At 42.3% G+C, this 12,717-nt stretch overlaps 1 protein-coding gene across 1 annotated transcript in view; it reads left to right on the top strand.

Moving 5' to 3' along the window:
• The first annotated feature begins 7,764 nt into the window (after window positions 1–7,764).
• Window positions 7,765–12,717, top strand: part of LOC124722551 (7-dehydrocholesterol reductase) — a 131,250-nt gene continuing 126,297 nt past the window's right edge. The window contains exon 1 of the mRNA XM_047247692.1: window positions 7,765–7,868. The gene's annotated coding sequence lies outside the window, so the exon portion shown is untranslated. The remainder of the gene's footprint in view (window positions 7,869–12,717) is intronic.

Raw genomic sequence — 12,717 nt, forward strand, 5'->3', positions numbered from 1 at the left:
GATATTGTCCACTGTAACTTTCGCCTACCCTTGCGTAGTATCGTTGGAGTGGTACGCAATAATTTTCTTCCATCGATTGTGAACGTGTAGCTGAATGCATTGCACTGTACTCTTCGCGGCGCGGCCTGGCTTTCCATTGTCAGATATTGGTTCGGTATCTTGTCTGGCTAACCTTGCTGCTTCATTGCACGATCCAAACTGTCTTGAAACACACATTTGTGGTTCCGCATGTGTTTGTGATGACGTTTGTTCATCAAGAATTTCGAAACGTGTTTGTTGCTGTGCAGGTTGTCTGATTTCACGTATGTTACTTTCCGCCTGTGATTGGAATCGCAAATGTGTAATATCTTCGTTAATTGCTTGTTTTTCCGGTGCTGTTACAGATACGGATGTGGTTGCAGACTCTGTGCGTGTTCGATCCTGTTCACTACGCTCTTCAATGGTTTGCAACAACTCTGTTCGCAATTTCTGAAATTGTCGCTTCGTTTGCGCTTCTATTTTGACTATGCGGTTATCATATCTTTTCAGCGCTGCTTTTGTGATACGTTTGGGTAACACACTGTTTTCAACAATTTCACGCGCTGTACCTGCTGCTTGTCTAGTAATTACGTTTATCTGTTTCTCTAGTTTCTTGACTTCTCCCTGGGTGTTGTTACGTAATGTTTTGATCTCGTCCTGAGTGTCATTACGCAATGTTTGTACGTCCACTTGTACCTTGTCAGTGTCTGTTCTCAGTTGATTGTAAACTGTTATTAAGTTTCCTATCACTTCTCGAGATTCTTTTGCCTCGTCTTCAATATGACTTAGGTGTAACTGAATTTTTTTGTTTTGTTCTTTAATCGCACGCATTTGTCTCGTGGTTTCTGCATTTTGTTTCTTCATTTCTGCATTCTGAATTTTAATTTGGTTCGCAATTTCTTTATTTTGCCTTGTCATGGTTTCCGTCATTAATTGTAATAATTCTGCCAATTGGTGCGTCCTATTGCGTTTCCTTCCGACGTCCTACGCTCTGTGTTTTCGCCCAATTGTTGGTTTGCAACCGATTGCGTTGAACTGTGCTGTGACACGTTTCTGCTCGAATTCCTTGTACTCTGTGGTGAGGGAGCTCTGATTACTTGTACTATGGGTTCTACGTATTCAAGACGCAAGCTAGAATCGTCATCGGCTGTCTCTCTACTTTCCTGCTCGTCTGTCGTATGCTGACTTACGTTTTCTATGCCTTGGCGTACATTATCCTCGTTATGCTGCGTTATATGTCCTATTTCTCGCGATACTGCATCGTCTGTTGTACTGTCCTCTATTCTCTGTCCATTTTCATGCTGGGTCTCTACCTCAATTCGGTCAAGGTCTCGATCTGCCATTGCTTATCTTTCCGAATCCCTTATGTTCTGTTTTAAAAGCCATTCACGCGCCCTATTTCGCGTCAACGTGCGCTCATACGATCTCACGCGTTTCATAAACTTTTTGTTCACACGACTTGATACTACCAAGACTGACAATCCATTCACTTACTTGTTGGGTCAGAACCAACTTGTCAACGATGTATCCGCCACCTGTGCGCTTGCATAGGAGAGAAAACATAATTCTAACAATATTAAAATTCATAACTTAATTATGCTATTGTCTCTGCCAGAATGTCTCACTTTTATTGAATACTTTCTTACTATCTATAGCTGCAGCTACTGTTTTCGACTATTTATAACGTTCAAAAAAATTTTTTTATTGCGAAAATTTTTCAACAGGATATTTTTCTGGCCTAGTTAGGCATGTGGTCGACCTTCAATCATGGTATTTTACCATCCTGGCAGGGTGGCCATTTTCTAACATTCTGCGTGGTGTCTGTTTGTTCTATATCGTGTCTCCCTACCACTTTCGCGGAACGACGCTCTGAGCGTGTTTTTTAGGGAATGGACTAGTTTGAACCTGGGACCTGTTGCTGGTAAGGAGACGCCAGACCACACATGACATGTAGAATTCAGAAGAGTTCAGTGAAACTTGCGATGATATAACCAAATACTTAATGATTTCAGCGTCAGCTCCACTGCACTCCCCGTAAAAGAATCTTAATACTAACTAAATTTAGTGGAAGGGGTTCAAGGCTTTCCTATTTTTAGTTAGCTGGTAAAAATAACGTCGAAAAAGCAGTTAAGTTTACCATTGGAAATTTTATTCTACTCACAAAACATTGTTTATAAATTGCACTACTGATACAAGGAAATGTTTTAATACAGGATGGTAAAAACCAACTGCGTTCAACAAAAGTGTGAACGAATATTCCCTGAATGGGTTTCCAAGTTCTACAATGGATTGAAGGATGACCTATGCCATATCACATCTATAATCTAGGTTTAAATTAAGTTTCACAAAAGAGAAAACTATCAAAATGGTCTACAGTGACCCTCAATTATCTTTAATTACTTATCTAACTTGTCGTAAATTACAGTGGCTGATGTGGCTTCTCAATAACTATATAACAGAAAAATCATCGCGTTTCAGATTTTTACTTCAAGTGGCAAATGTGAACACCATGAGCTTTACTTGACGATCGACACTAGTATTACGCAAAAAGGGGGTGTAACAGATGAGACTTCTTCAGTTCTGAATGAAGCTTTATGCGCTGTTATGCAGCATCGCGTGCGTTCATTACCTTGTCGGTGTTCATCAGGGGGCGGCGGCCGGCGCAGCTCCGTGCACCTCGCCGTCTCGGAAGCAACTCTCTCCTAACTTCTCCTTACTACAATTTACCAAAGTTGGTTTAAAAACACTATCTGGTTGTGTTTTCATCTGACCAATCAGGGTCTCAGTGTTAACCTTAAGCTCTGCCTACAAAAATTCTGTCTATCCAATGAGAAACGTTATACTTTTCGTGGTGTGGCAATGTTTTTAAAGTTTGCAACGTAACAGAGATGCGAAAAAGTCTCACGCTAAAACTTGCAGGTGGTGTGGTCCTTTTAATGTTATCGTAAGATCTATACTGTTGTTCTGGTGGGCTCTATCTTTTAACGTGGGCTGGGGGGTGGTCCTGACGTAACAGAGACGCGAAAAAGTCTCACGCTAAAACATGCGGCTGGGGTGGCCCTTTTTGTGTTATCGTAAGATCTATACTGTTCTTCTGGAGGGCTCTAGCTTTTAACATGGGCTGGGGGGTGGTCCTGGCGTAACAGAGACGCGAAAAAGTCTCACGCTAAAATTTGCAGCTGGGGTGGTCCTAGTGGTTAGCTGGCAACGTGGGTGTCCTGTCCGTCCCTTATCGTAGGGCCTTCTAGCTTAACACGGTTCTGCTCTCAGCTTCTGTTCTCGTTTCTCCCCTCGGAACTGCGTCTGTCTCATGGTGGGAAGGTATGACATGCATTTAGGCATTCTTGTGTTAGTCTGTGGTATTCCATTTGCTCACTCGTTACTCGTATTACTTTGGTTAATTTAATGTCACGATTTATTCGGAGCTATGTGACATACTACTGGATTTGCTTATCATGTCAGGGTTTTCGTGGAAGGTGTTGGGTTTGCCTGACACCTTACAACTTTTACGTTATTAGCTGATATCTTCCTTCTCCGTCCTCTCATCATGTTTGCTACTGTTGCTAGGGTTAGGGTAATAGAGGAAAAATGACCGGGGGGTCTCCATTTCTCCGAGGATCAATCACAATGTTTCCCTCACCTCCACTTTTTGGATTTCTATACGTAAATCCCTGCGTAAAAAGTTTTAAGATAGGCCTTTGGCTATTTTTGTTTCAGAGTTCATTTTACACACTTGCAGAGCTTGTAGACGGAACTTAGTAGATCAAGTTTTATATAGAAACCTATGTCAAGAAACGCTACAGAGCGTCAGAGTAGTAGGCGCCGGCGTCTGTAAATGCATGAATATACAGGATGATTCTGTGATGATGTTACAATCTTTCTAGGATGATGGAGAAGGATGAATGTATGATTTGAGGCAAGGACCCTGTACTGGAATGAGTCGAAAGTTACATCATTCTGATACCTCTGACAGTGGAATTGATTTACGGTTACAGTTGTTGCTAAGAATGTAGGGTATGCAACTTTCAGAGGTGGTAGTATTGACCAAGAGAAGAAAAAATTATTTGTAAACATGGGCTCTAAACTGCATAATTGAGGAGCTATGAGCACTTGTTTATCTTCGCTAGTGTGAAACACATCTCCACTGTCAGAGTTCTCAAACCGATTTTCACTTATAACTTTCGACTCTTTCTTTCCCGGTGAAGAGACCCTTACCTCAGATTGATACATTTATCCTTCCCCATCGTCTTTGAAAGTTTATAACATCATCAAGGAATCACCCTGTGTATACACACAGTCCGTTCTACAGGAAAGTGTATGCCGTTATCTGTATGGAATACCGTGTAGGCTGCAGATACCTCGACTTGCGGCATAGGGTGGTTGGGTTTCGGGTTCGGCTGAAAAGGTCAGGAGTCTTCTACACACAGGAGGCAGCTACACGGTTAGCAGGGGCTGTGTGGCGTCGACTGGACGTTTTTTAAGTTAGAGAGTCTCGGGAAAACACGAAAAGGGCTTCAGTCTCAAAGGATCAAGGCCGAATACAGGAATAACGTAGATAGAGAAACCATCGGTATAACAGTTGTAAATTGTTGTAGTTGTGTTGGGAAAATACCGGAGCTCCAACCGCTAATAGAAAGAACTGATGCTTAAATCATTGTAGGCACTGAAAGCTAAGATAAGTTCAGCCAAAATTTTTGCGAAGAACCTGGCGGTGTTCTGAAAGGATAGGCTAAACACAGTTGGCGGTGGCGTGTTTATTGCTGTTAGAAGTAGTTTATCTTGTCGCACAATTCCTGCGAGTTGGTATGGGCAGAGATCATTCTTGGCAACCGGAATAAAATAATAATTGAATCCTTTTACCGACCCCCCAATTTAGATGATACAATTGCTGAAGGGCTGAAAGAAAACTTGAACTTAATTTCATACACGTACCGACTCATACAATTACAGTTGGTGGTGACTTTAATCTACCCTGGATACGTTGGCGAAAATACATGTTTAAATCCGGAGGTATGCATAAAACATCATCCGAAATTATTCTACATTCTCTGAAAATTATTTGGAGCACTTAGTTCATGAGACCACGCGAATAATAAACAGTTGTGAAAACACACTTGACCTCTTAGCAACAAATAATCCCGAGCTAATAACAAGCATCAGAATGAATACAGGGATTAGTTAAAGCAGAGTTACTAAACACAGCCTTCCGAAATTCCTTCACTAAAGAATACAAACTAGATATTCCAAAATTCGAATCAGGAACATATGCCAACATGAGTAGCGTGGAAGTAGATATCCTCGGGGCAGTGAAGCAACTTAAATCACTTAACAAAGGCAAGTCATCCGATCCAGACTGTGTACCAGCTAGGTTCTGTTCAGAGTATGCTGATGCAATAGCTCCGTACTTAACAATCATATACAACCGTACGCTCGACGAAACATCCATACCCAAAGACTGGAAAGTTTCACAAGACACACCAATATTCAACAAAGGCAGTAGGAGTAATCCACTAAATTACCGGGCCACATCATTATCGTCGATATACAGTAGGATTTTGGAACATATATTGTGTTCGAACATTATGAATTACCTCGAAGAGAACAGTCTATTGACACACAGTCAACACAGATTTAGAAAACATCGTTCTTGTGAAACTCAACTAGCTCTTTACTCACACGAAGTGTTGAGTGCTATTGACAAGGAATTTCAAATTGATTACGTATATCTAGATTTCCAGAAGACTTTTGACATTGACCACACAAGCAGCTTGTAGTGAAGTTGCGTGCTCATGGAATATCGTTTCAGCTTTGTGACCGGATTCGTGATTTCCTGTCATAGGGGTCACAGTTCGTAGTAATTGATGGAAAGTCATCGAGTAAAACAGAGGTGGTTTCTGGCGTTCCTCAAGGCAGTATTATAGGCCCTTTGCTGTTCATTATCTATATAAACGATTTATGGAACAATCTGAGCAGTCGTTTTAGGTTGTTTGCTGATGTGCCTGTCGTTTATCGCCTAGTGACGTCGTCAGATCAATACAAATTGTAAAACGATTTAAAAAAGATATCTGTATGTGTAAAAATTGGCAATTGACCCTAAATAACGAAAAATGTAAAGTCATCCACATGAGTGCTAAAAGGAATCCGTTGAACTTCGCTTACACCATAAATCAGTCGAATCTAAAGGTCGTAAATTCAAATAAATACCCAGGAATTACAATTACGAACAACTTAGATTGGAAGGAACACATGGAAAATGTTGTGGGAAAGGCTAACCAAGAATTGCGTTTTATTGGCAGGACACTTAGAAAATGTAACAGATCTACTAAAGAGACTGGCTCCACTACGCTTGCTCGTCCTCTTTTAGAATACTGCTGCGCCGTGTGGGACCCTTACCAGATGGGACTGACGGAGTACATCGAGAAAGTTCAAAGAAGGGCAGCACGTCTTGTATTATCGCGAAATAGGGGAGAGAGTGTCACTGAAATGAACTGGATTTGGAGTGGAAATAATTAAAACAAAGGCGGTTTTCGTTGCGGCGGAATCTTCTCACGAAATTTCAATCACGAAATTTCTCCTCCGAATGCGACATAGAGAGAAACGATCATCATAATAAAATAAGGGAAATGAAAGCTTGCACGAAAGATATAGGTGTTCGTTTCTACTGCGCGCTGTACGAGATTGGAATAATAGAGGATTATTGTGAAGGTGGTTCATGAACCATCTGACAGGCATTTAAATGAAATTTACAGAGTATCCACGTAGATGTAGATGTAGAAAGCACTATTATAAATATATGTTTACATGAAAATGTTTGTTATTACCAAATGCACAATTACCTAATGGTTATCCAATCGCTGCCATTATCGACGGTATCTTAGACCCGGCTCCGGTAAATCATCCACTTTTCCAACATCGAAATATCGTTTGACTCTCTACGTAACGAATGTCTTTGACTTTCTAAGAATTTTAGTAGCAGCTTCATATGAAAGCTTTCATCCCTTTGGATGATTTACAAGGAACGCTGCCTTGTGACGCTTCAGATATTTTGCACTCATTTTAAACTGCAACCGACAAAACAAAACATTCAACTCTCACACTCTTTATCTATACACTGTGCAAAAGAGCAATGATTACAGATTCGAGACCACTAGCAGCAATGTCGCTGCGGACGGTACATTAAAAATTTCTGGATATATTTCCTTCAGGAACTATCTGTACATTTAGAGGTACCGCACCTAAGACTTTGACGCACTGTAGCGTCGTTGGATGACGTTTCCGGGCAGGGGTTCCTGTGTAAAACTTGATCTACAAAGTCCCCTCTACAACCTTTAAAAGTGTGTATTATGAATTGTGAAACACACTGTATATTGTTCCATTCAGACAAGAGATGTATACATCAATAATTCGGTTGCTGCAAGAGTTAACAGAATTGCCCATTAAAAAAATTTAGTGGCTTACAATTATTTGCCGAAGAGTGTGTTTCGACGTCTTCGATTGTTCTCGAAATAGATGTGGTTCACCGTGTTTACGTAGACATCCTCACGTCTTTTCTGAATCGTGCTTTTGGTGTCAGCTGGGCGGCAGTGAGTGATTGCGTGCAAGGAGCAGTGAGGGGAGAAAGTGGCTTGGCACGCGAATGAAGCGGCGGCGTGTCTGCGCAGCGTGGCTGGGTGTGTTTTTACGGCGGCGCGGAGTGGTGGGGAAGACGGAAGCGCCGCTTGCCGCTGCCGCCCACATCTGTTGCCAGTCGGCAGTAGTTGGCCGCCGCAGTTGTTTTCTCTCGCCGCTCGCGTCCTCCCGCACTCCTGCCGCTTTTACGTCTGATCGAATCCCGCTGGTATCGACTTCTGGTAAGTTCAGCCACCGAATCTATACAAATCTGTATCAACTCACTGTGCTGGGTTCATTCTGCGGTCACTCTTTCTGATTACGTTAGTGTTAACGAACCAGTTATTAATGCGATACCCCATGGAGTGCTTCCTTAAGAACGGACTGCCGCTGTCGGTTTAGTTGCCAGCTGCTGCTGGGTGATTACAACACTGATAAGCGTCTCCTAATATTTGTGTGCCCCAAAGCTCTGGGACGCTGTCCATTAAGCACAGTGAGGCCGAAAAGGGAGTTCCGTACAAAATAACGACAGACTCTAGCGAAAATAGACCAAGTGGCGTCAAGACAAAAGATTGACAGCCACACTCCGTCCTTATTATATAAAAAAGATTTCTCGTGATTTCTTTTGTCTTTTCTGTAATTTCACTGACCCTGTAGTAGCTCATAAAGAGCAATGAGAACAGTCGCCTCTGTGAGACATACTCAAAAGTAACACATATTATAGTACTTACATTTTTAGTACTGTTACTTGGTTCAAATGGCTCTGAGCACTATGGGACTTAACTTCTGAGGTCATAAATCCCCTAGAACTTAGAACTACTTAAACCTAACCAACCTAAGGACATCACACACATCCATGCCCGAGGCAGGATTCGAACCTGCGACCGGTGCGGTCGCGCGGTTCCAGACTGTAGCACCTAGAACCGCTCGGCCACTCCGGCCGGTAGTACTGTTACTTTTGCATCTTTAGTATGCCCTGGATTCTAATCCAACAGTTTTCTGTTCGTAAAATACTTCCAGTTCCCCGAAATTAGGATCTGATTATCAGAGTCACCGACGAACCAAATACAGTGAATTCGTTGCGTGGAACAAACCCATTGTTTTGCTACATGTGACTCCTATAGGTATTCCTATGAATAGTATGATATATATGTAGTATGGGATAAAGAAACATACATTTATTAGACACCTGCATCTCTTCATGTGGTGTGTGTGACAGTGGGAAAGCAATACTGATCCGATTTTTCGTAGTGCAGACTTTTCGTTTTTAATATGCTGCAGATGAAGCTAAAGGCCGCCGTTTTGCTTTGGATGCGGATATGCGAGACGCTGCAGAAGGTTTTGGGTCTGCTATTGAAAGACCCTCTCTATAACTGAGCAGAAAGTGAATACTTAGTTCAGTAACAGTGCGTAGATTTTTGTATGGAAAATATAATTTTTCTTCCATACTGAAGACTAATAAATATGATGATTACCTGACATTATCAAATGTATTGGAAGCGATCTCAGTCTCTAAACACCGGCGCCTCAAAGATTTGTTACGGAATATTATTTGTCGTACTTCACGTACGACGGCGACTGCATCGCAGTACAATGTATTATAGTTTCAAATGCCAGTCTAGAGTGCAACGAAAAGAAAGGAAGCCCTATACGTTTCATCGTGTAGAATCGCTTTCCCTCCAGGTAACATTTCTGTCAGCAGGGTGTTTCCGACTCAGCGTATTGTGGTAATAAGCGACAGCGTTACTACTAAAAAGTCGTTTCCTGCGTATCACAAACACTACACGATACCTCGAGCGCGTTTCCTATAACAGTCAACAACTAGTCTAATTTAAAGTGTAGCCTAGAATGAAATAACATTTCTACACACACACACACACACACACACACACACACACACACATAACTGTTGCACAAACTCTCTTTAGAGGACAGAATTGAGTTTCGCGTCATGTCTGTGATGCTCTGAAAGCAACGCAACTGTCTGCTGGCAGTAGTTACGTAATGGCGCTTTCACCAAGGCCGTATCGTCGTCGCCGGGCTGCGTTTTAACTGGCTGAGTAGCTCATGTCCTTAAGGTGATAAACTGAAGCTCTGTGTACATTTCTTTCTCGCATGTGCCGAAGAAAAATGCACAAAGAGTAAGTCTCTCGCTTCTGTTTATCTCCACAAGTTTATTTCTAAATCAGAAGGACGACTGTGATATATCAGACGCAAAACGCGCCGGTGGTGAAGTTGCGACAGTTTCCGTTGTGTACAGAACTTGAAATAGAGGAGTGTGTGTTTCCTGAACTCCATGCGAAACTATGGGAAGCTGGTTTTCCTGTGATCTGAATGGCAGTATTTGGTCTGTACTATGTAATATCGTAAATTGTCTGGCAATTGTAGACATGCGTGTTTTGTCTCAGGCATCAGGGTAGTGGAATTGTCGGACAAAATGGAGGCACGGCGGTAATGGCGCTCATGATCCTAACTATCGTAGGCTCTCTAGGTATGTTTGCACCACCGTCGCAGCAATATCTACACACTACAGTGCCACGTATCATGGCGTGCAATATAATTGGTCCTTACATTTTCAAGCCAACATCTGCTGAATATGTTCCATTCCTACGGAGTAGATATGTGAGGCAGGACTTCGCAGCCAGGTCTATTAGACTGCTTGTAAAAACTTATCTAACTTTACCTTTAACTAAATAAATACAGTATTTGATCTATTTCAGTTTCTGACTGCCGCCGGAGATACAACGGCTAAGGAATATCAGCGTGGAAATAAATATAGTCAGAGACGTTTTTGTCAGCAATCATACCTAATTTCTAGACTTCGCATCAGTTGGTGAAAACTTCAAGATGTTCTTGGGTGTCCTTGATACAAATTTAAGGTTAATGATGTTTTTTTCTTTTTCAATTGACTTGTTGTCGGTGTATAGCGAGCCCCTCTGTTCGGTGTCTTCGATACGCCACTCGTGTTACATAGATTTCTCCGAGGCTCCGGAAACAGCGTTCCAGATATGGTTATCATGTTTTCTGCTCTCACAAAAAGCTCTCTCATTGATATGAAAGGACTGAGATCGAATTACGGAGCGCTGGAATGTCTAACTTGATTACTTCATACACAGAGTTGACATAAAGTCATGGGATAGCGATATGCACATATACAGATGGCGGTAGCATAGCGTACACAAGGTATAAAACGGTAGTCCATAGGCAGAACTGTCATTTTTCCTCAGGTGATTCATTTGAAAAGGTGTCCGACGTTATTACTGCCGCACAACTGGAATTAACAGACTCTGAATGCGCAGTGGTAGTTGAAGCTAGTAGCACGGCACATTCCATTTCGGAAATCGTTAGGGGATTCAATATTCCGAGATCCACAGTGTCAAATATCTGCCGAGAATACCAAATTTCAGGCATTACCTCTCACCAGGGACAACGCAGTGGCCGACGGACTTTACTTAACGACCGAGAGCAGCGGCGTTTGCATAGAGTTATCAGCGCTAATAGAGAAGCAACACTGCTTAAAATAAATGTGGAAATCAATACGGACGCATATCGAGCATATCCGTTAGGACAGTCCTGCTAAATTTGGCGTTAATGGGCTATGGCAGCAGACGACCGACGTGAGTGGAGTGCCTCTGCTGACCTCGTCAGGTCAGTTCCGATTTCAGTTGGTAAGTGATGTTGGTATGGTTCGAATGTGGTGCAGACTCCACGAAGCTATGGACCCTTACGCAAGCTGATGGTGGCTCCATAATGACGTGGGCTTTGTTTACATGGACTGAACTGCGTCCTCTACAACAACTGAACCGGTCATTCACTGGAAATCGTTATGTTCGGCTACTTGGAGACAATTCGCAGCCATTCAACGATGACATTTATTTGGATGACAATGCACCATATTACCAGGCCAAAATAGTTCGCGATTAGTTTCGAGAACATTCTGGACAATTCGAGCGAATGATTTGGCCTACCAGATCGCCCAACATGAAGCCCATCGAACATTTATGGTAACGTAAGCGAGAGGTCAGTTTGTGTACAAAATCTTGCACCGCCAACACTGCTGTAGATATGGACGACTGTAGAGGCAACATGGCTCAGTATTTCTGCGGGGACTTCCAACGACTTGTTGAGTCCATGCCACATCGAGTTGTTGCACTATCCCGGGCTAAAGGTGGTCCGACTCGATATTAGGAGGTACCCCATACTTTTGTCACCTCAGTGTACGTCAAGAAGGAATGTCTAACTTTGCTGAAAGCTTTCTTGGTGTCGAAAATATTGCTTCTATGCTGCTTCCTATCCTCGTCATACACACTGTATAAGTGCTTGTGTGTCGTGATGTACCTCTGCACGTTTTAGACTGCTGTTCGCACAGCCTCAGGGATGGGAATAAGTTATTGTGTGGACAACAGCAAGCATAGTTGTCATAAGTCACAGGATTTAACCGAGACTTGGGACAGACAGATTCAGCTCCCACCAATGCCTTATCCAGGGCTCGTATCTGAAGCCTCTCTGAGAACAGTTCAGTGACTTAGGACGCTGCCTGCTTCCGTAGTGCTTTATGATTAGAGTCATATATATTCGAGATGCGAAGATTCGCGTAATATATTCCCCACGTAGGTTGCGATTTGTGCTAAAAGTTGATTTGACGAACCTTATACTTAAGGCAGCGTCCTGCGTTAACACATGCAATAAATTATTATATTAGCAGAATTTATTGGAGCTCCTGAATGATGCATCCAGGGGCAACTGTTGGAAAATAGAGAAGCTGTAAACTTTCTGAGTAAAGTTGATCTGCAAACTGCTAATTGGGCTAGGAGTATTATATTCTTAAGTAGTCAATCCATATAACACAGTTCGAAAGCTCATCAATCCGCTTTTATTGTTTCGGTGACATGGTTTGTATTGCAAGGTATAGTACTCAGTTTTAGTGAGAAGCCTGTAATATTTTTGTTGCCTCAATCGACTTAAGAGTATTGCTTATACGAGGACTAATAGTACTAGTTTCATTTACTCCCAATGTTGCCTTCTTATTAGGAACACGAATGAGATACACAACCTGTCAGTTGCTTCCGCACGTACCTTAATCTAGCTGAT

This window comes from Schistocerca piceifrons, chromosome X (assembly GCF_021461385.2).
Source record: "Schistocerca piceifrons isolate TAMUIC-IGC-003096 chromosome X, iqSchPice1.1, whole genome shotgun sequence".
In the NCBI taxonomy this organism is placed as follows: domain Eukaryota; kingdom Metazoa; phylum Arthropoda; class Insecta; order Orthoptera; family Acrididae; genus Schistocerca; species Schistocerca piceifrons.